General features: G+C 31.5%; 1 protein-coding gene across 4 annotated transcripts in view; it reads left to right on the plus strand.

The window, feature by feature from the left end:
- The window catches only part of Hasp (Hig-anchoring scaffold protein), an 818047-nt gene that overhangs the window by 253552 nt on the left and 544791 nt on the right, over window positions 1–19704 (plus strand). The gene's annotated exons all lie outside the window — the stretch shown is intronic.

Consider the following 19704-nt stretch of genomic DNA (forward strand, 5'->3'; position numbering starts at 1 on the left):
TTTACATATCTGCGTAGACACGACTTTGAGAATTTTCTGAGAATTACTTGAACGAGAAGGAAGAATACTTTATCAGGCTGGTGTGTTTTGCTTTGCACAGAATGGAACCTAGTAATTTCGAATTTCTAAATAAATTCACTATTTTTGAAAAGAATGTCAAAAAGGAAACGAGTTAGGGTAGAATTTATTAGATTTCAACTCGAACAGAAATTGCAGAAATTATATCTGAAAACGCAAGTTGCAAATAATGAAATGTAATAAAAAACATTCTAGCACCATAATTTAGAAACAAATTTAAATTTCGAATCATAAGTTTCTTTTGCTTAAAACTTATGTAAATCTTCATGTTTTAAAACTTTTAATAACTCTCCTTCCTCTTCTTTTTGAGTGGTATGTGTTTCTGATAAAATCTTCTATGTATTTAAATAGGCTAGGAATTAAAATGAAAATTTAAATTGAATATGGCAGAGAATAATTGAAATAAAAAATAGATTACAAAAAAGTAAAATAATTTAAAATTCATATTTTCAAAGCTTCTAAGTTTGGAATAAGATTGAAATTCATTTTATTTTTCAAATTCCTCTTGTTATCAGTTCAGTCAGAAAAACATTGAACTGAAATGCTCTTATCAAAAGGCAGGAAACACAAATTTATAAGTAACCAAAACATAAGAACTGAAGGAAGAAAGTACTTTTCTGTGCTATTTGATGATATTCAGTAATAAAAAAAACTCTCTTCGAATTTTCTGTAGAGGATATTTATGATTATCTTTGGTAGCTTTTAATATGCTTAAATTTTTTGTGGCTTCTATTTTTATATACTTTCATAAATACTGATAATGATAAAAGGGAAGATACAATGGACGTGGTTTCTAAAATTCAAAATATAAGAAAACTTATTCTGGCAGCAGTCATCACCAGTAAAATGATAAATCATCCGTAAACATAGAGGTGAAATAGGATTCTGCATAAAATGAGATGAACTATATATGCAAATCTTGTAAAGAATTCTTTATCGGGAAAAGATTATTTCAGGAATATGGTGCGAAGCAAAACTGATACATTTCATTCTGTAAATAATTTTTATAACAAAATGTTTTCTTTTCCTTCCCATTAATCACAGAATATGCGGTGGAAAATGCGAAATCTTGATAATGTTTAATATCTCGAATGTCAGTGTGTTTTGGTTTAAACAAAGCAAAACACACTAGCCTGATAAAGTATTAAATTTATATTTAATCGAGACTGTGGGGAATGTTTAATAAGTTTCTGCTGATCTGTGCATTTCCTCGTTTTCTGTGTATTATAATTAAGGGTAACGAGACAGATGTGGTCGAGTCGAAATAACACATCATAAGAATCTGTGGTAAACGATGATCACTGTACTACCTCTAAATACGAAACTAACTTTTTAGTTCATTGAATCAAAACATATTATGGGCCGTTAATATCAGGTACGTACAACTGGAAAGCACTAGTACGTTCTGCATTTGGTTTTCCTGTAATTTAATGGGATGAGTGCGTGGAGTTTTCCTCTTATTTTTTCTCATTAAATACCTTCTCATAACTTGTTCAACCAGAAAGAACTCCTCTTCTTGGGCAGATAACCATAGTGTGGTTTTCCACAAATACAAAAACATCATTTAACTGAAGTACTGAAGAAAAATAGTCAAGTCAGTATACCCAGTTATTTATTAATTGCTTACAAAAAACGGGAGGGATGTTTTCTTGGAGGAATCTTAAGAAAATTGGCTGGAGTAGCTATTAATATTCAGCAGTCTTATAAATCGGCCATTGTGAATTCGAAAACCAGTCATTTCCCGTTTTGAGAAGTAAACATTTTTCTTGTTTCAATTTTCATACGTAAATGCATATTTTACAATGAAAACAAATGATATCGACATATATTGTGCCCCAAAATAGTGAAATATATAATAAATCTCTCTTGAGAAGATCATTCCTAAAATACCTGTATCTGTTCGTTGATGAATTAACTCTTACAATAGAAATTTACGTTATGTAAAAAACAGTACCTGGAAGATCTAATCTAAAGAACATAAAATTTTTTGTCCCCCAGAAAGAGGTTTTGTCATTAAGAGAGAAAATTTGTCATTGGCAGGTACAGAGGTTAATATCTTTGCGAAGGATGATTCATGAAAATGGAAATTTTATTAACATCTTACTAAGCTGCATGTCTTTGTAAGCGGGAAATATTTTTCTGAAATAATGTAAATGCGGCTAAGAAAAGAAATGATTTACTTTCTCAATTCCTGTTACGTGTTGTTGATGAAGAGGTGAGTCGAGACCAGCTGATTTTGTACATTGCGCTTGAAACTGAGGTACCGATCTCTGTAAGCATTACGAGAATTTCAGAAATTCATTTGTTGTTTTAAATGTAACAGATATGCGCACGTTTTGTGATACTAATGTGTACATGTCCGGAATCGCTCATGTAGATATTAAGGGCTGTGCAGGGGGGGGGCGGCTGCCCGCTCAGTCACCGGCGATGGGTTGTGGCTATGAACAGGAAAAGTCCCCGCGGGCTGGTCGGTGGGAGTGGCGCCCCTCCGTACGCGTAATGGCAGACTGCACATTGAGTTGAACAATGTTAAGCAAATTTCACTTACTGCGCATGCTTGATGGTGTACCTTTGGCGCGAGGAGAAATATTGGCGACTAAGCAACCCTACGCTAGCTTATTCGTGATCACCATGGCTCTCGAGTGTGTTCGAATGATGTTTACAACTGTAATGTTGTGGAACTTTGCTTATTAGTTATTTTAATGTCCATACCGATTGCACTTGCTTATTTTTCTAATATATATTTCATTGTAATTTGTCAATAACAGTGCATTTAATATTTGTTAACATATGTTCGTAATAATTCGTTATTTAAATGTAATTTGTTTACATGTTATAATTCAGTAATTGTAAACTGGAATACCTCGCTTAGTTTGTTAGCGTATATTCGCGCTTTTATTTTCTCATTTCAAAGAATTTAATAACTAGCATTAAAGAATTGCAAAATTTCTTCAGTGTTATTTGCAAGCACTTGTTATATTCCTCAGTGTTTCTTTATGTATGTACGAATGGAACGTATGGTAAATCCTGAATTGTTTTTATTGCTTAAAAGTATAATGAATAAATTTTCCACTAATATATCCTAAATTTCAGTCTTTTTCTGAACAAAAATTTGTACAGTTCCAAAGGAATGTGCAGAATTTCATAGGTATTATATTTTACATTTTGAATGCAAACACTGCTTCACATTACTTCGCAATAATTTCAGCTTTCTAGTTGTTTGAGCAATACAGCAAAAAATAGTATTTTAACACAGTAATTAATTTACATTTACATTATACTCTACGAAGATTTAAACGCCAGATTTGTTTACAATCAGATGGCGGTACATCTACCATATACCATATTTATCTTCTTTTCAAAATCGCACGAACATAGTAATTACGCCAAATTGTTTTCTGGGCATGCGCAGTATGCAACATTCGTTTAACACTGTTCAACTCAATGTGCGGTCTGCCATTACGCCCTCCGTACAGTGTCCGAATGTGGAGAGCTAAAGGCTCAAAGAAGCAGGCCAGGGAATGGATGCTCCACTCTTGGTGTTCATGTTCATGTACATGTGATGTAAATGGATTTAATTAATATTTTAATTGTCGAAAGTAGTTGTCATGTGTTATCTGAAATGATACTTCTCCAATTAATACAAATAAAAGAAAAATCCAACTGAAATCAAGTATTTTTTTTTCCTTCGAAAAGTATGTCTGAGACAGACCGAAAGGTTACGATCACTGTACTGGTTATCATGAGCTCTAATTCTTATAAAACAGTTTCACTTTTTTTTGGGGGGGAAGGGGAGAATTCTTTACTTACAACATTAATGCTATCCAGATTTCCTAATTAAGTCCTATATATAAGAGTCCCACCCGCAACCGAACAAAAATCTTTCGAATTTTTTTTAATGGAGGGTAAATTATTTACAAGCAGAAGAATTGTTTTGTAAAAAAAAATAAATAAAAATTAAAGTTTTAAAATTTTGCATCCACTGACTAATATCGCTTTATTTGATCTGTAGCTGAAAACTTTAACTACTACTAATTAAAAAAAATTGTTAATCTGTCTTTTCAAGTCTTCATTTACTGAGAATTTAGAAGATTTCTGCTATTACTTAAATCGAGAAGAAATTTAATAACGCATTGAAGCAAAGAAATCAAAACGTAAGAGTTGCAGTTAGTATTATTCATCGTATCTTTATACAAAAAAAAAAAAAAAAAAAAAAAGCATTTCAGGCAACGGAATATTTGTCTTTGTTTTACTTTCTGACCTTTCGGGAAAGTTCACATCAAGATGCAAACGAAATAAAATACAACTAAATCGAATGAAAGGAAAATGCAAGTAACTCAGTAATGACATGAAACGAAATAAATTATTCTAAGCGAGAAAAGATCTTAGAAAAATAAAAAAGACACATAAATTACATAGGAAAGCTGACGAATACGTTGTGAAAGGAAAAAAACTAACTTTTAATGCAATTATTTTCTCAAAATAACAGCTATGAAGACGTACTTAGAAAAAGAGTTTCATTAAAGGATTTCGGGAGAAATGAAAGTCTTGTTTCAAGTTCCGCAGTCCTTTTTGTTTCTTATCTTTCCCAGCGCTAATGTCTATTATAACTTATTTTTTTTTATTTGCAGAGTTTGTAATTATTGGTATTTACCGAAGGTTATAATTATTATTTTATATTATTTTTCATTTTATAAGCTACACTGACAGGTACTGTTTTACACGTATTACTTAAACTTTTTATAGTGGAACTGTAGACACATTACTTCATTCATGTGTATCATTTATTTAAACTATGAGATTTTAGGCGATTATTGGCAATATTCATCAAATAGCTCCTTTAAAAATATGAAACCAGTATATAAATAGTGAAGAGCGCCGCTTAGTCAATTGGATTATTCAATTATGACGAAGAAGGCTATCCGCCCTAAGGGAAGGACTGCCTTTCTTGAGGATTTTTCTAAGAGAAACTTACTGGTAGTTGTGTTACATATAGAAAAATCTCAAAAAACTCTAATGATAGAGCTCATTCGCCGAAATTTGAACCCGAATTTCAACTACCAATATTCACCCATCGTATCAACTCAGCCGTTGTAGACCGCATCTGATGTGAACTATGAAATTTATTTTAATGTATCTTAATATAACTGCTAAACGTATTTGAATCGGCTCCTTTAGATGTCATGTTTCTTCATTGGATTATTTATTATATGGAAGGAAAAGTATGTAATCTGTATCCCTTAAGAATCTGGTGCGTCAATAAAGTCGCAGCTGCGCGCAGAATGACATCATCTAAACTCTCCTGCGAAATATTTTGTGTATACATTAATAATATAGTTAAAATAAAAAATGAATTAAAATTAAAATTAAATTAATTACTAAAATTAAACAGTAAATAACCACTTTTTAATTTGTTAAGTAAGACTAAAAAATTACAGAAAATTTAAGTTATATATCTAATTTAATCACCTTCAAATAAGGATTAATAATATTTTGCCATTTGAAATATTTAAACATTCTATAGAAATCTGAGTAACTTTGTGTTCAAAATATGATGAAATTTTTTTGTTTGATTGTAAATTTAAGAAAGATTTGTTAATTTTATTAAGCATTATCACTATTAAGACATTTTTCTTATTTTCACCATTAACTACAGATATATTAGCTTCTCCTTAATAAAATGCTCACAAAAAACATTTCATTCTTATTCGCTAAAGAAGTTCTCGCAATGCAATAATAGAGATTAAACTTTCGCATTGTGATATTTGTGCTTTGATATTCATACCATTAAGACACAATAACACGCCGAATAATACTAATTCAGAAGTCAAACAACAAAAATCAGCGTTAATTTACAAAATTTTCACAGGACTAGTTTCGATGGTTTTACCGAACCATCATCTTCAGCTGCAAAACCGCAAATGAACAAGATAGGAAATAATGTTTAGATAAGATAAGAAAGCCTGGACAAGAATAAGCAAGTGGCGCCATCTGTTGGCGAAACCAGAACTAAAACATAATTTCTCTAAAAGCCGAAGGCAAATTTGGATTGGAATTAGGATCGTTAACTAGAACAGAAAGATTTTTATGAATGTGAAATGCCTCTAGAAAATCCAGTTCTCCAATAGAAGATATTTTTTGAATAATTTTGGCAGCAGAAAAATTGAAAGTGTGATTTTCGGACCAACAATGTTGAGCAACAGAAGACTTCTGTGTTTCCTTTTTTCTAACATATGCCTCATGTTCTTTGACGCGAAATTTTAAGGCTCTCTTAGTTTGGCCAATGTAAATTAAACCGCACTGGCAAGGAATCCTATAGATACCCCAGGAATTCATATCCGGAATGAGGTCCTTGAGTATAGAAGTTGGAATTTTATTGATGGGAGAGTAAACAACCCGAAAGTTAAATTTCTGCAAAATATGTGCAACTTTACAGCTAATTGATGGAAAGAAGGGAATGACAACATAATTTTTATAATCTCCTAAAATAAGAGTGTGGCTTTTAGTGTGTTGAGATGAGAATTTTTTAACTGCTTGATTAATAATGTTGGATGAAAAGCCCCTGTCAATAGCTATTGCTTTTAAATAATTTAGTTCTTCATCAAGGGCTAGTTTGGAGGAGCAAACTTGAAGAGCACGGAAAACATAGGAATAAAATGAAGCTAACTTTTGTTTAGTCGGATGACATGATTTAAAGTGTGGCGGAAGGCAAACCGATGAAGGTTTACGGTAAACTGTAGTACTGAAGTTGGATGTGTTACGTGTGACCAGAATGTCGAGAAACGGAAGAGAATTGCAAGTCTCAAGTTCAAAAGTAAACTGAATAGCAGGATCAATAGAATTCATTGTTGAAAGAACTCTATTTAAATCATCTTTATTACCTTCAAACAGGGTAAAAGTATCGTCTACGTAGCGGAACCATGCCGGGAAGTTTAAAGTTTCAAACAATTTTGATTCATAATAATGCATGTAGATATCAGCCAGGATGGGACTGAGGGGGCTTCCCATGGCTAATCCCTCAGTTTGCTTGTAATATTTATTTTGGAAAACAAAATGTGTTTGTTTCAAACAGAGTTGAGTGAGAGAAATTAGCTCATCAATTTCGATGCAAGAGAAATGAAATTCGCGAAGTCTGGTTTCTAGACATCTTAATGCACCCTCCACTGGGACATTGGTGAATAATGATTTTACATCAAAAGAAACCATGAGTAAATTACGAGGAGAAATGTTTTTAACCTTTTTTACAAACTCTATTGAATTTTTTATGGTGTAAATGTTATTGTCTAATAGATTGGAAAATCTAGAAACTAAATATTTAGCTAATGGATACGAGGCAGTACCTAAATTTGATACAATAGGGCGGAAAGGAATACCACTTTTATGAATTTTGGGAAGAGCATATAATCTGGCACAATTCGCAACAGATGGGATAAGCGAATGTTTTAAGTTGCTTGAAATGATTTGCGAAGATTTGATCGCAGTTTTTATTTTGGATAAGTCCGAAGGTGAAGGATCTTTAGGGATCGGATTATATGGTCCTTCGTTTAAGAGTTTAGTGACACCATCGATGTAAGTGTTCTTATCCATGACGACTATCTGGCCACCTTTGTCGGCCTTTGAAATGACAATATCCGTGTTAGAATGAATCTCGCGCATTGTAGCTCTTTCTCTCGCAGTTAGATTTGGTTTCAAAGGTTTATTATTGAATTTCACATTATGAGCGATAAGATTCCTAATCATTTCTTTCTGTGAATCTGAAACTTTACTGAACTTGAAAGCTTTTTCGATAGGAGCCAAAATCTTTGGAATCGAGGGTTTACAGGTTTGTGAAAAGTTAAAATTATATTTTAGAATTCTCTCTTGTTCTTCTGAAAGACTAACATTAGAAATATTAACTATTGGCTTGATGTTTACAATGGGAAGATTTTTTGAACTACTTGAACTGGAAGACTGCAAAAGAAGTTTTTCGAATTTAACTGCAAGGGTGTTTTTATGACGGTTAACTGTATTCTCCGTTCTAGACCAAGACTTTTTTTCAAGGGCAGTGAATTTTGGATATGTTTTAGCGAGTTCCAGATGAAGCTTATAGAGTTCATGTTCAATTTTGGACAATTGTTGACGTGTATCCCTTATCACGGACCGAAGTAAGGCAAGTTTGCAATTTAACAGAATTCTTGAAACGCGACTCGAAGGTTTTTGATTAGATTTGATTTGAATAAAATTGGGGATCAATTTTTTACATTTACATTTAAGTAAAAAGTCAAGATGATTCAGGAATTTTTGCCGTTTCAGGCGTAATTTAGTGAAACGATTAACGGATGAAGGCATGATAAACAATGCAGAAAATCAAACTAAATTAACTGAGCAATAATAAAGTACACACAAAATAGCAGAAAAATCCCTCACTGAAATGAATAGAAAACAAAATGTTTGTAAGCAAAATGCATGAAATCAGACAAGCAAAGCATAATATCCAAATGTACAAAACATAAACATAACTTGAAATTTGCAAAAATGTACTCACCGAAACATCTTGAAGATGAAGATAGTTGAAATAAGTGAAAAATTGTCAGCTGAAATAAGCGATGTCCGCAGATAAACGGAGGAGGGAATTACTGATATATTTTGTCTAAAAGAAGTTAAAAATTGTTAGAAAGGAAAAAGTATAAATATTTTATGCCATTAAAAATATTATTACAAAATTATGCAAAGAAAAAATCATTTTGAGCAGAAAATATATTAAAAGTTTAATAGAAGAAAAGGCTTTTAAGAAAGGCATTGTTTTGTTTTTCTTTTTTTTAAAAAAACATTTAATATTTAGTTATTTTTCCAACAATTTCGTTTTTCTTGAAGAAAATGAATTTAAAATACCTACCTTTTAAGCATTTAGAATAAATATATGCTTTCTTGAACTCAAACAACTATAATTGGAAGTCTAGAAATTGAAATCTGTTCTGAAATTGAATCTGTGTTCACATAAGTTCTTAATCGGGCTTTCCTTTCACAACCGTTTTTACCTTTAAAAATTATTTTTACAATTAAAATTAAAGTTTCTAAGCAAAATTAGGCGGCCAGTGGACAGGATGACAAAATTTTGGGTGCACAAAGTTGAAAGTTAACTCTTGGTCCCACTGAGCAAAAAAGACACCATAGTTGGTTTGCGAACTAAAAAAAAAAATAAAAAATAAATTCATTCGCTATTCTATTAAGTGTTTCAAATATGCCACTTAATTTTTAAATTGTTGATAATTCTATAAATATTGCACGTAGAGTAACAAAAAATGTAAAAAATCTTTAACCGAAACATAAGAATAACATAATTCCATAAGTGTGTTTTAAAATTACACAATTTACCAACATATAAGAATAAAAATCTGAGCTCAGCGAGCCGGGTAACAGAGTAAGTATATAGTAGTATGTATGTGTGAACGTGCGTGTCGTATTTTTTATATACGTTTGGTGCGGCCTATTGCAACGAAAAAGGGAGAGCACAATTACATGTTATAGCAGTCCCATATACAAAATTTCAACGTTCTACGGCTTCTCGTTGAGTTATGCAAGATACATACATACGTACGTACTACGCACAGATATAACGAAAAATATCTCTTCTGAATCTATTTTAAATCCATTTTATAATCTGTTTGGGAAAAAATGTCCTTTATTCTATCCTCGCAAAAAATCATTCATATGGATTCGTTAGCGGTCAAAATGGATATTTTCGTTAAAATATGATACTCTAAATTTTTCGCGATTACAACACTTTTTTTACTTCGTACAAGGAAGTAAAATTGCGCAAAAGGCAAAGAGTAAGTTACAGAAAAATAAAAGAAAACTCATACAGTAAATAAAGGGTAATAGCCCTACGTGCAGCATGCAATAAAATTTTTTCTATTGCTTATAGGCTACGTATTTGGCAAAATTTTCACATTAACATACATGCAGTAAGCATACCCTAAAATCTTTAATATTTTCTTAAAAGCCTACATTGATTGTATTACCTATCTATATTAAATAAACCACTCGCGTATGTTGTTTAGGTTACTGGAATTTTGTTTTTAAGTAAACTGTAGCAGTAGCAATAGCAGATGCTTTCAAAACTGTATATTTTATGAGTGATTTGGGTTACCACGTTTTTTAAGAAATTTCTAAATCACCTTAACATATACTAAGTCTTTTATCTAATAATCCTAGACATTTAATTACGTTTAAAGATATTTACAGAAATAGAGCAGATAATTTAGGAGAACAATGTGTGCGGATGGGAAAGTTTTATAAATATGAAACTAACTTTCATTTGGTACTTGTTAAGTAAAAATTCCAATTACCAATATATCCATTATGCTTTAATATGTTAAAAATTTATACTATTACCTTCAAAATCTAGTTAATGCTTTCATCATGTCAATTGCACATTTAATGGCGAGTGCTATTTTATCATTAATCAACAAAGGAAGTAACTTTCGCTTCATAGTTCCTTCCTCATTCAGTTGAAAATTTTAAATTTCCTCTATGTTTCCTCTCTATATTGAAGAGTATTAAGGTCAAACAAATTACCTAGAATATTTTCTGCGAAGTTTGCACATATAGGTACTGAATATTTTATGTTTAATTTATAAGAATATAACGGTTATATTGTAGAGACATTAGGTAAATTGGAAAAGCCAGATAGATGAAAAATTAGCAACGCCTTCGCCGGGAATTGAACCCCGGACCTCTGAAATACCGGCTCAGTGTGCTGACCACTACATAACGAAGGCTCGCTAGGAAAGGCGGGAGAAATAACTTATATTACTAACTAAATTTGTTACTCATTTTGAATTTTTACTTGCTTTTTTTAACAAACCCTGTTAATGAAAATATACATCTAGTATTGATATTTAATCAGTCAAAGTCTCTAATCATCGTTTTCAGATATTATATGTATACTAGCGGGCAAGCCCGCCAGATGAGCGAGCTGCGTCCAAAGGAAAATTTATAAGTTCCAATTGCATCTGAAAAGAGAATGTACATAAAAATTTCTGTATGAATAAAATCGGTTCATTTTTTTCCAAAGAACAACCAATACGTAAATAATTTTTTGTTTCCAATTCCGGCAACAAAAACTTTTGACACTTCAAGTTAATATTTATACGCATGACGTCATGATTTCAATTTAATGTACTGTAACAACTTTTTCTCAATATAAATAAACGTATTAATGTGGTAATAACATATCGCTTCAATTATCCTAACCTGAAAAAAATGAATCCTAAAGCAACAATTAATTAAAAATGCTGAGATTAACGAAAAATTGTGAACGTAACAATGACATCACATGCAATAACTTGTTTAATGTTTGTCAATCCAATTTTCATTTCATATTTAAATAAGAAACATAAAATTTTTATATTAACGAACTCTAATCATTTGAAAGCGAGCAGTGGCAACGTTATTCCAAACAAAGCATTTATATCTCCAAGGCACGAGACTGTTGCCACTCACAAAAGTGATTGCGCAAATTAGGTTTTGAGAGTATACTGAGTTTTACGAAGGTCGAAATAGCTTCCCACTAATTTTTGGAATCCGGAGATACATATCTCGAAACTCCCCGCAGTTCCGGAGGAGGAGATGTCAGAAATGAACAAACAGACAGACACGCACAAATTTTAATAGTATAGATTTTCTGAATTTTGTTCAAATGAACTTTTATATAATTTTCTCTTTTTTCAATCATACTAAAGTCAACTAAGATTTGTTATTGTGTACACAATGAATAGCTTCTTTACTTCAAGAGCCCGTAATGGATGCACTGCATTAAACCCTGATTTCATTTTGTACCTTCGCAAATGCTTCTTTTTATTTTCTTCCGTCATTAGTAAGATTTTTATAGAAATATGTGAGCATTATGTCAAAGGAAATAAATTTAAGAGCTTCTAATGGCTTTTGAATTTTGTTATCGAATTCATTATGATGATTTTCATTATGATTATGTAAACGTTTTAATGATTTGGGGAAAAACTATATGTTATATTTATTCAGTATCATCCTGCCATTTTCCACTGGTCTTTTGGATACAAACTGAACACAATTGATTGCCTGTAAAATATATTTCTTTTTAATATCTGTAAAAATAAAAATGTTGTACTCGAAAGTACTCATGTACCGTAAAAGATGTTATGTAAGATATTTGAAGTAAATTGCTCCATTTAGCAAATGTTTAGTAAGCAAAATTCAATACGATATGTACTGTGTTCCTTCCACGAATACCTTTGGTATATATTTTTCCTTTTACGCCATTCATTTCTTGTCTAGCCCTGATTACGAACACTGCTGTCTCAACATACGCATCTTGATGTTAGGTTGGGTATAGTTGCTTTCTTTTTCCATTAAAATAACTATTTCCTCTTTTGTCTTAAGTAGATAAGATAAAACCACCAGTAACATATAAGGCAAAAATTTCTGAGTAATATTGGCTCATGTATTATCATTCATATTCATTGAGATAACGTTTTTTTCTTGAACAGATTACTTTAATTGTTCAGTATGATAAATTTTACTTAGTGTCCATCGTTTGTCGCCAAATCCAAGCACTTTCCTAAAGTGAGCATAATAAGAAGTTTTATTGGAAACCGTGTTCCATTTATTTTGTCCATTTTTTATCTTTAAATCTTGTATATATAATGAAAGTGCACTTGAGCTAAAACAGTAGCTAAAAACAAAACTCTAAAAAGAAAATGAATTTTATATTGTAAACTTTAACACTAGAAATTTTTAAGCAAAGATGCATGAAACTATCTTATAATTTTACTATATGCCGTATTTCCTTGCCTACATTTTTCCGGGGCGTTTTAGAACCAGAGTTTGAAAATTCAAAAAATATTCGAGTAACTTTTCACCTTCCTCAGTGCGTATACAGAACTACATCCTCTAAATTTCAAAATGCATTCGTCCACATAGTGATTGTTTTCATACTAACAAAGACGAATCCTCGCAAGCTGTCTGCGATCGTCATACCGAACCTTTTCCTTCTAACTGTTGAACTTTATGCCAGCCAAGTACAAAAGCCGTCCTATCGTAGCGAAGCAAATACTAGATTACATTCAGTCTACGATTTTGCTGGATCAACTTCACATTCGCCTTATTTTGCGATTTATAGATCAGTTGAGGCCTAAGGAGTAGAAGAGACAACGATAAAATTAGGAGAGAGGCATGTTACAGTGAAGTAGAAATGAAAATATCTTATTAGACTGTAGAGACATTAGGTTATTTGGAAAAGCCGGAGATGAAAAATGAGCAAACGCCCTCGCCGGGAATCGAACCACGGACCTCTGGAATACCGACCCAGCGTGCAGAACCACTACACCACGAAGGCACGCTAGGAAAGCGGGAGAAATACCTTATAAGACATTGCAATGTTAATATTACTATGTATTCTTGGAATGTAGGTTGTGGATTCATGGAATGTAAGTTTCTTTTACAGAAATAACATTATTATAGTTACCTGCAGTTTGTGCATGACTCATTTCATTTGTTACGATCTTTCCACAACCACTATCTATTCAGAAATTAAATTATTCGCATAATTTTTTCCCTTTTTGATTTTCGGATAATAAAATTAGTTATAAAAAATTAAATTTAAAAAAAAACTGAAAGCTTTTAGATTTTACATGACGCCCAAATGGGCTTTTTTTAACGTTTTGTGTGTTACCTTTTTATTTATTAAATATCACTTCCTTTGCACTTAAACCATAAAATTCAATTCAAGAGCAATATCGTAAAATAATTTTAAAATGAGCATATCTTTCCTAAAGTGAGCATAATAAGAAGCTCACTAATTACTTAAGCTCACTTAAGAATTTCCGATATATAGTCTCGCGCGCTGGAGAATTTTCTTTCCCCGTACAGTGTTGCCATACCTCTCTTTGAAATTGTTGAGTTTGTTCATCAAAAATTCTTTAATGTCTGACAAAGTATGAAATAGATAATAAAACAAATTACCAAATTCCAAATTTGGGTTTCCAGATGCCCATTTTCGGGTGGGGATGTACGTCATTCAAAATTTGATGGCTCTGGTTACCATGTTTCATCACAATGCGAAAAACAAACATATATTTATGCAGATTCTTCATTACTTATTTTCTTTAAATATAGTACATTGCTGTAATACTTGGTGGCAACAGTTGGAAAAGTGAATCAAAGCAAAATGCCAAAAAGAAATTAATAGCTCTTCGGGGCAAATTGTGCCTTTGAGGTAATAAAAAATGTGTACACCACATGACTTCCTTGTACGGAATATTTAATTATACGCATTTTTTTTTTTTTTTTTTTTTTTTTTTTTTTTTGCATGTCATTTAAACTTATTGGATTGAGTTAAATTTACTTCGCCGACAGCGCATAAACCACAATAGAATAAATGTATTCTTTAAAATTCACTCTAGTATTTGTTTACCATAGCGACACTCTGGCGCTAGATTCACTTAACACTATTAATAATTATATAACAGTTAACTTATATAATAATTATATACCGGAAACTAAGTTAAATGTTATATAATCAAATAATTATATAACAGTTAACTTATATATTTCGTTCATATTATAACTCATAATGCACAAAATTTATATCATTTAAAGAATAGAATTATCTAATCGTTGCCACATGTTCTATTCAAATTCTATAATAAAGCTAGAATGAGTATAAAAGAAATTAAGCAAACAAAACAAAAAAGAAACAGTTTTTCACAGACGATTGAGTATTTCTCATTTAATTAATCATTCTCACTTCGCGAGAAGGCAAAAATACATAAAAACTCAAAATATCTATATTAAAAATTACGAAGTAAATCGCAAACACTTATTTCCTCGAAAACGTTCCAGAAAGAATTAAGCATGATTTAATTGGCAATAATAAATGAATGCGTTATCTTTGTTGTTGCGAAGCTAAGTTTCTCTAGATTGGCAACAAATCCACTAGTTTCCTGTTTCAAATGTAAATTTCAATGGCCGCCATTAAAAAAAGGCTTAGCGGCAACTAAACAACTTTAAAATTGCTGATTATTCTAAAAATAGTGCACACAGATTTACTAAAGGCATAAAATCCTTAGCCGGAAGATAAAAACAACATAATTCAATCATTTTTAAAGCAAAAACTTTACAATTTACAAACATATAAGTGTAAAGAAACAGAGTGGATATATATATAAATATATTTGTATACGTTTGGTGCGGCCGATTGCAACCAAAATACGAGGTGCACATCTACATGTTATAGCAGTCCTATATGCAAAATTTCAACGTTCTGAGGCTACTCGTTTTTGACTTATGCGAGATACGTACATACGCACGAACGTACGGACATACCCTCGTACAGACGCCACGAAAAATTCTCTTCAGAATTAATTTTAAAGCAGTTTCATAATTTTTTTGAAGGAAAAGAGTATTTTATTCTGTCCTTACGTACAGATATAACGCAAAAACATCGTTAAATTGCATTCGATAGCGGACAAAATGGATATTTTCGTTGAAATATGCTGCCTGAAACTTTTCGCGATTACAATACTTCCTTTTTACTTCGTACAAGGAAGTAAAAAAAGGGAAAATCTACGCAAAGAAAAACATCAGAATTAAATAAGAAATATTTTTTCTAATTTTTGCACAAAATACGTGAAAGCTAATCATTCTGTATGTTAATTGTAATAATCCATTGAATTATAAAAAAGTGAAAAATTTACACATCTAATATTCCTGCCTAACAATTGTAGTTAAAAATAAATTCAAAATTTTGAAAGGACTTATATCAAATTGTTCATGTCCGATTTAGTTAAGGGAATTTGATACAATGCTGTATTTTCGAAATATTATTAACAAAATTCCGTATCTCTCTTTTTTGGAACGCCTTTTGCATTTTTTTTCCCTTTTAACTTACTTTGCATTCTCTTGCTATAAAAGTGTCAACTTTCTGTTTCAGTTACATTTTTCACTGACTTTCTTCCTCTCTTGTTTTAAAATTTAATCCGCTTAAAGTAGTGGTGATTCTGTCTCAGAAGAAGGACGAAGAAACTTTTTTATTCGCAAAAGAGACATTAAATGCGCCCTTTCACATGCAAAGTGTCTTCACTGATTAAGGGAAGGTTTTTATGTATATCGTATTGTTGTTGCCACAGGCGATACAAATCTTCAAAAGTCGTAAGAAAGTAATTCGAGTTGCCGTCGCACTAGTTATAAATAATATTTTTTGTCTGAAATCAAAGTAAAAAATTTACAGTAAAATATAGCAAAAAAGGCCTTCCCTTATCTCAGTTTATATTAATTTTTAATCCCTTCAGATTCCGGAAGACGATAAAAAATGTATCATTAAATGGATGAATGTCGATGCCTTATGTATGTTTCCTGTATAAAATACCACTGAACAAAAATTGTTTAAATTTTCATTTAGTTTCAAATGGTTTAACTACGTGACGTATAAGCAGTCAAAACATAATGCGCAATTTACTCTCGATCGATAAAGGTAAGCATTATATACGTGAAGTTTTGCAGCTAAAAGCATTTGTCTTTTAACTCCTAAATTTTATCTCCTGTTGTTGCAAATACATCTTCTATACCAAAGTACACTCTGGGGGAAAAAAAAATGTCATTTCTATATCTCCCGTTCTGTCAAATCTTGCCATACCTCTCTTTGCCGATTGATGAAATTTAACTTGCGTTTTGTCATGTGTCGAAAGCACGACTTAAGATTTGCATTAGATTCATATATAGCATTGTCCTAGTTTAGGAATTTTGACACGAAATTGAACATTTTTCTGAATATATATAGGAATTACAACGTTTTTTCCATGTGTTGATTCTACAACTCAAATTATGTCGAAGTGCCAGTTTTATAAAAATCGCACGAGTAGTTTTTAAAACAAATTTGCTAAAATTTTAGCATCTCAGTGTTAATTGAATTTGGTGTATATTTATTAATATCTTACGCTTGATTTCTTCTTTCACATTTTGAAATTTAGTTCAATTCAAATAAAATTTGCAGTTATTTATTTATTTTTTTTTTTTTTGTTAAATTTTTATTTAGTAGTTTTTATAACTATTTGAAAACATGTTTCAAATATAGCCTATCAAGGTTCGACAATGACCTTAAAGTAGACGTATTTCTAGGCTAACCTGTAAAAAATAAGATTTTTTTATTCAAATTTTCCAATGACATACGTCATATATTGGAGCGTTTTAAAATTTGTCATATTTTTCATCAGCGATCATAACGCCAAGTGTGATTGTTAAAACATTTGGTCGCCACTTTGTTAAAATTATTTGAATGATTGAACGATGCTGCTCTTTTCTCCGCTCGTGCACAATGAAAGGAAAAAGAAAATATATTATATTACCATAAATTAAGAATTTCACCATTCTAGGCACAAAATGAAAAAAGTCCACCATCATAAATTTTGACATTTGTCGTTACGTTTATAACCAAATTTTACAACATTTAATATCTAGACACAATTTGACTCGTAAAATCGAAATATGGAAAAAATTCGATATGTCATTTCAGAAAAAGTCCAAATTTGCGTCAAAATACCTATGTTGGAGCAATGCTAAATATAAATCTAATATATATCGTACGTCGCGCTTTCGATACATGAAAATCTCAAGTTAAATTTCGTCATCCGGCCCAGTAGAACGAGAGCTATCCCTTTTTTGGGGAGAGGGTGGCAGTGTGTACGATAATCGAGTTCCTCTACAGATTCGAGGATAACTCAGCGACATCGATTCATAGTAAGATGCATATTAATAGAAGAAGTGTGTACTCACAATAAGATGTCATTCATTCATTCATATTTATTTACGCAGTAAGGTAACTGATTCATTATGTTACGGGGACAACATAATGAATCGTAGTAATGTATGTTGATGGCTTAGAAATTTTGGTGTGGTGGTTGCGACATCCAGGACCACCACAGTCAGTTAAATTTTCAATCCATGGAAACGCATCAATCATTGAGAAATTCATCCAAATTTATAAGATGCAACCTCACGAGGACACACAGAGAACACACATATGGCCAAAGGAAGAATCTCTGTTAACGCTCACCTAAGACTAGGATACAGAAAAATTTATGTGTTCTGTCTTATAAAGCTCTTGATATAAACGTTGTTGCAAATCAGGAAAAACGGGTGTCATGATTCTCTGTAAAGTTTCTCTACGGATTGTTCTGTATAATTTTAAGGCTTCGTTACGTGTGATGAAACCTGGATGTTTCATTCCGATCCTGAGAGCAAAATGCAGTCGATGGAACGGACGTGCATTCGTGACAGGGAAACAAAGATAGCTACAGTGCAGTAAACCAAATGGATCACTGAATGACATTTGCATAGAATCAAAAACCAATGCTTTTGATCACAAAATTTAATTTTTATAGTTCTTATCTACCAAGTTACAGTAGATCGTGCTTTATGTTTTGACTAAAGTTTCTGCATTAAGATTGCAAAGGTTATGCATACTTCCGTTTTGAATTTTGTATACTTTGCATTTTGAAATACTGATAAATTAGTTTCTTAAAAGACAATTTGATTTATACGCTTTCATATATTTTTATAAAGTAATTAAAAGATAGATAATAAATTTCGCAAATAAAACTAAATTGGGATTTATTTGAAAGTTCTAATATGATTCCTTTTTTAAAAAAACGTTTTTCTACCAAAATGTAATAATATTACGTATTTCTAACACCAAAGCACCCTCTTATAAGCATCGTCTATAAACCTCAATAATATACTTTAATGTGCTTTAATATATATCAATTAAACTCATTACTAAATAGATGCAGAACAAGAAAAAAGAGTTTAAAAAATGCGTTTATTCCTTTAATTACTTCGGTTTATTAAGCAATAATAGAATGATTTAAGTGTGAAAGTGTGTTCCTAGCGTAGTAAGTAAAGGTAAAGGTAAAAGTATGGGGGACACCAGAGATGTACCATAGGTCAACTGGTAATGCCTTCCCATACTAACTCTTTGAGAGAAAAAAAAGGGGGGTAATTGCAAGTTTATAAAAATTTGCATAGACTGAAGCTTTTCAAAAGGTCTAAAGTTTGCCTATTATGGTACATCGTGCAATTCCACAGTACGCCCCGCATCCAGTATTTATTAAAAATAATGGTGTAGGGCATGATTAGATTACAAAATAGTAGGAATACAATTTGAGATTCACAAGATAAATTGCACATCTGATTTGGTGCAACAAAAATAGGAGATAAACATAATTAATAAACAAATAAACATAATAATATAATTATAATTAGTACTGGCACACAATGTTAAATGAATTGTTATAATAATGCTAAAGAGGTAGGTGTCCATGGATTATTTCATATATATTGGTTTATTGCAATTTATAAAGTTCACGAGCGGATCCATTTTGTCCATAATCACAGCATGTAAAAGTTCACTAAGTTTAAACTGTATGTGGACTTACACTTGACAGAGATCTAGGCCGTAGGAAGAGAGTCGTTGCATAATTTTCTGAAACTTTGGATATTGATGTTTATTTTTAATTAAAAATCTTTGGAACGCCAGGAGGTCAGTTCTTGGGGATTTTATGTGAATATCCTCAGTTAAGGGGCATGAGAAAACGTAGTGATCAGGAGTTCCCT

This window comes from Stegodyphus dumicola, chromosome 5 (assembly GCF_044657685.1).
Source record: "Stegodyphus dumicola isolate Sdum_Otavi_A_Nest chromosome 5, ASM4465768v1".
Lineage (NCBI taxonomy): Eukaryota > Metazoa > Arthropoda > Arachnida > Araneae > Eresidae > Stegodyphus > Stegodyphus dumicola.